Below are 10,209 nucleotides of genomic sequence, written 5' to 3' on the forward strand. Positions count from 1 at the left end.
ATGAAGAGAGGAGATAGAATAACAGAGGAGAGAGTCGAGAGATTGTGAGGAAGAGAGATAATCGAGAGACACTGTTAGGAATATATTGTGCACTTGATGATAAATTAATCAAAATACCTTAGTAGATTTAACTCAGTGAATTTTGTAGCACTCGACGGATGATCAAATATAGTCCCGACGGATGATTCAATATATTCCCGACGGATGATGATTTGACATCCATCGAGTGAGTAGCTTATGTAATAATAATTATTTTAGCACATTTCTGCAAACAACTTTATGTAGATTCTATATGAGCATATGAGTTATGTTGACTACTGTTAAGGCGAAATCACGCACTAATATTCACGCAAGTATACGCGTTCGCAAGTAATATAGAATACTTTCTAGTTCGTTCCCACAGAGACTCAGACTAAATTATTGTCTAATTAAACTCACTCACCAATGTATGATTACTTCTCAATGTTAAGACACTAACACTTCAAATTGTTGATTAAATATTAACTATAATTAACTACTTAATTAATCACTTAACTAACACTTCAATTTATCAATAATAAAACACTCATGAGATCATAACTTCATTATTACTTCCTTCTATAGTCATTGTTATTACCTTTAGCATGTGACAGTGATGATATTAATCGGATAACACGAAACTTATAAAAGCCAACTTTCATTGTACTAATACCATTCTACCAAGCATCCACAATTAAGATAGAAGTTGAATAGTCATCAATTATGTTGAGTTCCTATATGTCTACAGAAATTGACAACACAACGATTTAAGCACAAGTTATTCCTTTTGATTACATAGGGCAAATAAAACTGTTAGAGTTACCCACTAATCATGCACAACGTACATGAACCTATGCTAGTATGGCAAGTTCTAAACCTCAAGATCCACCGTCGCTTCACAAGAGATTCATACCCTATCTTATATGTTCGCGACGCACATAAGACGAATACGCACAAACAATACTAGATATCATACAATCATCACACATTAAAGTATTAAACAATTAACTAAAGAATTCCATAATAAATCCGTTACAACCCCATGATCACGATTAGCCCATAATAGCACTTATCGTCATCATGGGTTCATATGAAATCATGATAAACAAACACAAGAAAATAATAACTAAACTAATTATATTAAAATATAGTACGTCACAAGAGTAAATAAGTTCAAAGCAAGAAAACTAGTATCCAACGTTACAACGAAACAAGAATCACAAGAAGATATGCTTCCTCTTCGTTGCGGTGTGCTAAATCGGTCTTCTTCCTTATCTCTTTCGCTCCTTGCGTAAAAACACAATCTTCTTCAATCCACACTTGTGAAAACGTCTCAAATCTACTTATATAATAGTCCCATAAAACTCAGATTACATAGAAGTGGAAACCAAACAAAAGTAGAAGTCCTGAACTAAATTATCTTTTTTCCCGACCCTGCGCGGCCGCTCAGTATAGCTGAGCGGGCGCTCAGCTTGCTGCGCGGCCGCTCAGCAATGCTGAGCGGGCACTCAGACCTCTACTGGAAAAAATCTGATTTTGCTCCGTTTCTTCGCCGTAATCTGCCCGTTTCTTTCCTCTCGCAATAGTGAACATCTGCCAATGCTTATTCTTGATGATTCCTCCCCCGAAATGCAACTAATACCCTGAAATGCATAAACACTAGAAAAACGCATCAAATACACAAAATACTTGATTTCAAGACACCAATTTAAGCCATTTTAAGATGTTCTAAGTGGTATAAAATGCCACTTATCACACCCTCAAACTTAAATCGATGCTTGTCCTCAAGCGTCACAGACTCAAAAACAAATAAAAACATGCATGAATGCAATCTATATAAAAATGCAGCGATCCCCCTTACTACGATTAACCAACCAAATTCCAACATCTCAACGAATGCAGTTAGACAACTAAGATCAATAAACTCATGCAAACGGACATACAGCCAGAAACGTGGTGTGTGCAAATGCTTAACAGATATGCTTCGGAACTAGACCAATTATTATGACTAGACTATCCTCAAGACAATCCAATGATTATACAAAGAATAAAAATTCTAGGCACAAAGTGATATACAACACTACAAGAACTCTGGAGCTTATTACGGAATCGTGCTTTTTATTCACAACTCAAATGCTTATTTGACCGTGCAATGAGTGAGGTCCACAAAAGACTTATACAATGGTATCCATGTAACGAGCGTTAGGTTAGCAGATCCCAGACTCTAAAAGCCTTAGGTCACTAGGCACAAAGTCCCCTAAGAACTTAATAACTCGAATACCAAAGAGCCCACTCTAGATCAATTATGCATAAACTAAAAAAAAATTAATTTTTTTTTCATTATATAACTTCTGAGCAAGTGCGTTTCGCTCCATCTTGCTCAACCCTAGACTACTCACACCATATGCGAGCCGGCTACTAGCCATTTGACGCCTAGCCACAACTAGCAACAAATTCCATTTTTTTTCCCCAAAATTTTTCTTTTTCATGCCTTTATCACTAAGAACCTATTATCGAATTCTAAGCATAATAAGTAGATTGACCTTGAAAACAACCAAATCATAACAATCTAGCCCTTACGCATTATCTAAGACTTAGTGGAATTACAAGTATTTCTAGCATGCATATCAACCTACACGACTTAATATCACTTTAATGTTATCACTTCACTCGCATCAATATCACAATTCAGTCGATAAATCAGTGCAAAAGGGATCATGGTAAATGCATGAGCTACATGACATTCATAACAAAAAAACTATATGGCATAAATTATGCAACTAAATGAACTAAACTATCATGAATATGCAACTATATGACACACACATAATATTCCTTAACTACCACCCCCAAACTTAAAATCTCCACTGTCCTCAGTGAAAGTAGTAGAAAGTAACACAGGGTATACCTACTCGGAGTCATCATCATCATCACCCTCAGTGGGTGGAGTATCAGGCGGCGGGTATGCAGAGTCCTCACCAAAAACTGGCCACTGGATATCAGCTCCAAGGCCCCGAAAAGCAGTCCCTAACGCAAGGGTGAGCTCCTGAGCAAACCTGCTCTGCGTCTCATACATGGTATCCATCCGCCGTGAAAGCCTCCTATACTGGGCATCAACCATCCCAGCACCCTCCTGAGCTCTCGAAGAACCAGCCTCATCATGCCCTGGCCTAGCCATAGTAGCACCTCGTGCTGGACGCCCTCCTGGAAGATGATAACCCAGCCCATGCTCCTCAGGCTCACCACCGGTCCACTCCTGCATCCCATTCAGAGTGCCAGAATCAATCGGAGCTACCGGCAACTGCAACTGCTCATGAGCCGGCCAGTTCACTCCCACTGCTTGGCATAGCTTCGTAACCGTGGATGCATAAGGGATGTTCATATGCTTCGCTCCCCTTAAAAACTTCAGAATTCCTTGGTAGATGAACTCACCAAGGTCCACATAATACTCCTCATTCAGAATTCCCCATAACAACTGTGCTCTCTCAACTGTGACCTCGTGTGCATGCGAAGAAGGCAAAATATTAGCACAAATAAATGCATTCCATGCACGGGCATACCTGTTCATGGCGATCTCCGGAAAGTGACGATACTCATTAGTGCCGGTCCTGAAGGTCCAAATTGTGCCCGGTCGACAGAGAGTCACACAAATCAAATCCAAGTCAAAATCCTCAGCAGTCTTTTAATTCCACTTCTCCTCCTCGGGCTTCCTCTCTCGCTGTCCAATCACACGGTGAATCGCCGCAGGATGATAATCAACCGTCAGCCCTCGGACCACAGAAAACCCATTTTTTTCGGCCTTCACGTTCGCGTAGAACTCGCGAACAACGCTCATCGGTACCGCTTCGGGTGACTCACAAAAAGTTATCCACCCCTTCTCTGCAATCATGGGCAGCAACTCACCATCCCTCCCTGATGGCAAAAACCCCCTCTCCTTCAGAATCGGCTTCCCCAACAGCCTAGTGTACTCTCCCTCCGCGGCTCTGTCAGTTAACCGAGGCCTTGCAGCAGTACCCCTCGATGAATCAGCAGTAGGAACTGTGCTGTTGCTGTCAATAGTGCGTGCTCTCTTGGGTGCCATTGATTCGTGAATAAAAGTGTGTAAGAACTGATTTTTGATGTTTGTGAGAGAGTTTTAAGTGTAGGAAGTTTTGTGGGAGATATGTAGGATAGGTGTATGTATATATAGGGTGTGGATTAGATTAGGGTTTGGAAATTAAGGGTTAAAATGATGGGGTAGTGGGAACAAATCGTGGGTTTTATGGGCTAAAACTGTTTTTGTATTTTTTTTTGTTTTTTTTTTTCTGAACTGTAAAAAAAATTCTGGTACTCGTCCCCTGAGCGGTCGTTCAGCAAAGCTGAGCGGGCGCTCAGGGGGTCACTGGAATTTTTTTTTTTCAGCCCCTGTTTTCTGATTTTTTTGTGTTTTTGGATAGGTTATTAATTTCTAAGGGTTCCTGTAACAACAATTCATGGGTTGCCTCCCACGCAGCGCTTCTTTTTCGTCATTAGCTTGACGTTTCGTACCCTTCTCAAGTAGTCAACAAAATGGCACTAACCACTTCTCGGTTTTCCATGTCCCCATAGTAGTGCTTCAACCGCTGACCGTTAACCTTGAATGCTTGGTCCGGATCATTCTCAAAAATTTCCACCGCTCCATGTGGAAACACAGTTTTGACAATAAAAGGTCCAGACCACCTTGATTTCAACTTCCCAGGAAAAAGTCGGAGCCGAGAGTTGAATAAGAGAACTTGTTGCCCTGGCACAAATAACTTAGGATGTAGCTTCCTATCGTGCCACCTCTTCACCTTTTCCTTATACATCTTGTTATTCTCGTACGCTTGAAGTCGAAATTCATCAAGTTCATTAAGCTGAAGCATTCTTTTCTTACCAGCTGCATCTAAATCCAGGTTCAACTTCTTCAATGCCTAGTAGGCCTTATGCTCAAGCTCCGCAGGTAGATGACATCCCTTACCGTACACTAACTGAAACGGTGACATCCCAAGTGGAGTTTTGTATGCTGTTCTGTAAGCCCAAACAGCTTCATCGAGCTTTAAAGACCAATCCTTCCTTGATGGACAAACAACCTTCTCTAGAATGCGCTTTATCTCTCTGTTAGACACTTCCGCTTGACCATTTGTTTGCGGATGATAGGCAGTAGCTACTCGATGATTCACATTATAATGCTGCATCATAGAAGTGAACTTACGGTTGCAAAAATGCGATCCTTCATCACTTATGATTACCTGAGGTGTTCCAAACCTTGTGAAAATTTGCTTATGAAGAAAATTTAGCACTGCCTTTGCATCATTTGTCGGTAAAGCTTTAACTTCGACCCATTTTGAGACATAATCGACTGCCAGCAAGATGTACTGATTATTGCAAGACGAGATAAAAGGCCCCATAAAATCGATTCCCCACACATCAAAGACCTCGACTTCAAGCATCACATTTAATGGCATCTCATCCTTCCTTGACAAATTTCCCACTCTTTGGCAAAGATCACACCTTAAAACAAACTGATGAGCATCCTTGAACAAAGTAGGCCAAAAAAAACCTGCTTGCAGAATACGAGCTGCCGTCTTCTCACCACCATAGTGTCCACCATAAATCGTGGAATGGCAGTCTCGTAATATCCCCTCCGTCTCACAGAACGGGATACATCTCCTGATGATCTGGTCAGCTCCCTGTCTAAACAAATATGGTTCATCCCACATATACCACTTCACCTCATGCAGAAACTTCTTCTTTTGAGCGGATGTCAAATTAGGTGGCATTACGTTGCTGACGAGATAGTTTACAATATCTGCAAACCATGGTTCTTCCTCCTGAACTGCGAACAACTGCTCATCCGGAAAAGATTCATTGATTAACGTCCTATCTTGTGAAGTAGAATCGGGATTCTCCAACCTAGAGAGATGGTCAGCTACTTGATTCTCAGTACCTTTTCTATCTTTGATCTCTAACTCAAATTCCTGAAGTAAAAGCACCCAACGAATGAGTCTCGGCTTCGAATCCTTCTTGGAAACCAGATAGCGAATAGCCGCATGATCAGTGAATACTGTTACTTTCGTACCAAGTAGATAAGATCGAAATTTCTCAAAACCAAAGACTATAGCCAAAAGCTCCTTCTCAGTAGTGGTGTAGTTCAATTGGGCACCATTTAAAGTCTTACTCGCATAGTAGACCACATGGAAGAGGTTTTTCTTGCGTTGTCCCAGAACTGCACCTACCGCATAATCACTCGCATCACACATCATCTCAAACGGTTCTGTCCAATCTGGTGCTGTAATAACTGGTGCAGTGATCAAACTCTTCTTGAGAGTCTCGAATGCTGCCAAACATTCATCATCAAATTTGAAAATCACATCTTTCTCAAGCAAATTGCACAAAGGCTTAGATATCTTTGAAAAGTCCTTGATGAATCGCCGATAAAAACCCGCATGACCAAGAAAACTACGGATTCCTTTCACAGAATTAGGTGGGGGAAGATTTTCAATGACTCCCACCTTAGCCTTGTCCACCTCCAGACCCTTGTTAGAGACCTTATGCCCAAGAATAATGCCTTCACGCACCATAAAATGACATTTCTCCCAATTGAGCACCAAATTAGTTTCCACGCATCTTTTGAGTACGTCGCGCAGATTATTCAAACATTCATCATATGAATGTCCAAAGACGGAGAAGTCGTCCATGAACACTTCGACGGTATTTCCAATCATGTCAAAGAATATAGCCATCATACATCTCTGAAAAGTGGCCGGGGCGCCACATAACCCAAACGAAACTCTGTGAAAAGCAAACGTGCCAAATGGACAAGTGAAGGTAGTCTTTTCCTGATCCTCTGGTGCAATACAAATCTGATTATACCCGGAATAACCATCCAGAAGACAAAAATACTCATGACCCGCCAATCTGTCAAGCATCTGATCAATAAATGGAAGAGGGAAGTGATCCTTCCTTGTGGCTTTGTTCAATTTTCTATAATCCATGCATACTCTCCATCCTGTAACTGTTCGAGTAGGGATGAGCTCATTCTTTTCATTTGCGACCACAGTGATACCTCCTTTCTTAGGTACACATTGTACGGGGCTCACCCACGAGCTGTCAGAAATAGGATAAATGATGCCTGCATCCAGCCATTTCAGAATTTCCTTCTTCACCACCTCCTTCATGATGGGATTCAGTCTTCGCTGCTGTTCCACAGTTGGCTTACTACCTTCCTCTAGCAGAATTTTATGCATACAATATGAAGGACTTATCCCCTTAATGTCTGCTATGGTCCATCCAATAGCCGATTTGAATTCTCTCAAAATCCTTAAGAGCTTGTCTTCCTCACTACCTGAAAGGTCAGATGAAATAATAACAGGTAACGTAGATGAATCACCTAAAAAAGCATATCTCAAGTGTTCAGGTAATGGCTTGAGCTCCAAGGTAGGTGCTTCCTCTATTGATGGTTTGAGCTTCCCTTCAGCATTCTTAAGGTCAGAAGTACCAAGAGATTCAAATGGTATGTCCAGCTTTCGCTTCCAGGGAGAAGCGTTCAGATATTGTAATTGCTCGTTGCCATCTTCATCATTGCTGTCAAAATCCCCCACTAAGGCCTTTTCCAATGCATCAGACATTAGCATGCGATTGAGTTCCGAAGTAACCGCAGAATCAATCACATCCAATTTTAAGCACTCCTCATCTTCTGTAGGGAATTTCATTGCCTTGAATACGTTGAAGGTCACATCCTGATCTTGGACCCGCATAGTAAGTTTACCTTTTTGCACATCTATCAAGGTACGGCCAGTAGCCAAGAAAGGCCTTCCCAAGATTATGGGAATCTTCTTATCTTCGTCAAAATCCAGAATAACAAAATCTGCAGGAAAGAAGAGCTTATCCACCTTGACGAGCACATCCTCAACTATGCCCCTTGGGTAAGTAATGGAACGATCAGCCAATTATAGCGACATGCATGTAGGTTTTGGATCAGGCAGATCCAGCTTTTTAAAGATCGACAACGGCATCAGATTAATGCTTGCTCCCAAATCACAAAGGCACTTGTCAAAAGTCAGATTGCCAATGGTGCAAGGAATGGTGAAGCTTCCTGGATCTTTCAGTTTTGGTGGTAACTTTTGCTGCAGAACAGCGCTGCATTCTTCCGTGAGAGCAACGGTTTCAAGGTCATCCAGTTTCACCTTCCTTAAAAGAATAGTCTTCATAAACTTCGCATAACTAGGCATTTGTTCCAGAGCCTCAGCGAAAGGTATATTGATGTGAAGTTTCTTGAACACCTCCAGAAACTTCCTGAACTGTCTATCCAGCTTTTGTTGCTGCAATCTCTTAGGAAAAGGTGGTGGAGGATAGAGCTGTTTTTTCCCTGTATTAGCCTCAGGCAGAGTGTGTTCAACAGTAGTCTTCCTTGGTTCCGCCGCTTTCTCCTTTTACTTAGATTCTTCATCTCTAATTTCAGCTTCTCCTTCTTTTTCCTTTTCAGCATCAGCCACTTTTCCAGACCTTAAGGTAATAGCCTTGACTTGCTCTTTAGCTTCCTTCCTGCCTGGTACTTCCGTGTCACTGGGAAGAGTGCCAGGTTGACGATTGAGCACTGCATTGGTTAATTGACCGATTTGATTTTCTAAGGTCTTGATAGAAATCGCCTGACTCTTGCACAACAGCTTAAGTTCCTCAAAATCAGCACTAGTAGGTGCAGCTGTACTTCCCTGTTGAGGATATGATTGCCTTGTAGCATACTGCTGTGGTTGCTGGAATCCAGGTGGGTTAAACTGTTTACTCACTCCTTGCTGATATGGTGGATGAATAGCATTCTGATTATTCCCCCAGCTGAAATTTGGATGATTTCTGTTATTAGGATGATAGGTCGCTGGCACAGGCTGCTGTTGTCGCTGATAATTATTCACATATTGAACGGATTCGTTGACAAGAGAACACTGATCCATAGCATGAGAACCTGCACAAAGCTCACAAACCATAGCTATTTGATTAACTCCATATGTAGCCAGAGAATCAACCTTCATTGATAGCGCTTGGACCTGGGCTGCAATAGTGGTGGCTGCATCAACTTCCAGAATACATGCTACCTTGCCTGACGTCATCCTCTGAGTTGGGTTTTGATGCTCATTTGCAGCCATCGTCTCTATAAGATTATACGCCTCTGTATAGCTTTTAGCCCATAAGGCGCCTTCAGCTGCTGCATCGAGCATGGGCCGAGATTGGGCCCCCAAACCATTATAGAAACCAGTGATCACCATCCAATCCGGCATTCCATGATGTAGACATTTTCTCAACATTTCCTTGTAGCGTTCCCAAGCCTCGCACATAGATTCTGTAGGTTGCTGCGCAAACTGAGTAAGAGCACTCCTCATAGCAGCAGTCTTTGCCATCGGATAAAACTTCACCAGAAACTTTTGCGCAAGATCTTGCCACGTAGTGATGGACCCAGCTGGTTCAGAATGTAACCAGTCTTTAGCCTTGTCCCTCAGTGAGAATGGGAAAAGCCTCAACTTGATAGCCTCATCAGCCACGCCATTATACTTAAAAGTGCTACAGATCTCGACAAAATTCCTTATATGCATGTTGGGGTCTTCAGTTGCCGCTCCTCCAAAAGAAACAGAATTCTGCACCATCTGAATAGTGTCGGGCTTGATTTCAAAGGTGTTAGCTTGAATAGCCGGATGAAGGATGCTTGACTGAATGTCATCAATTTTAGGCCGAGAAAAATCCATAAGAGCTGGATCAGCTTGAACAATACGATCTCCCATGTTTACTGATTCTTTCTACTCAGTTCCTGAATCCGAATCCTCAAAATCTAACTTCTCCGGAATATCAAGAACTTCGTCTGTCTCCTCAGCTGTATCTAAAGTCCTCTTGCGAGCACGAGAACGAGTTTGCATAAACGCTTGCTAAAGTACCTGAAACACAACCGGAAAAAATAAGTAACTACTACGTCCTAATCACTGAGTCCTAATGACCAATGATGGTAAGTACATAAACTAAACAAATACGCCGAGTCCCCGGCAGCGGCGCCAAAAACTTGTTAAGGCGAAATCACGCACTAATATTCACGCAAGTATACGCGTTCGCAAGTAATATAGAATACTTTCTAGTTCGTTCCCACAGAGACTCAAACTAAATTATTGTCTAATTAAACTCACTCACCAATGTATGATTACTTCTCAATGTTAA

The 10,209-nt window shown here is 41.7% G+C and overlaps 1 non-coding gene across 1 annotated transcript; it reads left to right on the forward strand.

Moving 5' to 3' along the window:
• Positions 1–9,285: 9,285 nt before the first annotated feature.
• LOC141702368 (small nucleolar RNA R71) lies at positions 9,286–9,392 on the forward strand. Its single transcript, XR_012567076.1, has one exon. It is a non-coding gene; the product is annotated as a small nucleolar RNA R71 (small nucleolar RNA).
• Positions 9,393–10,209: the final 817 nt, after the last annotated feature.

This window comes from Apium graveolens, unplaced genomic scaffold, assembly GCF_009905375.1.
Source record: "Apium graveolens cultivar Ventura unplaced genomic scaffold, ASM990537v1 ctg4936, whole genome shotgun sequence".
Lineage (NCBI taxonomy): Eukaryota > Viridiplantae > Streptophyta > Magnoliopsida > Apiales > Apiaceae > Apium > Apium graveolens.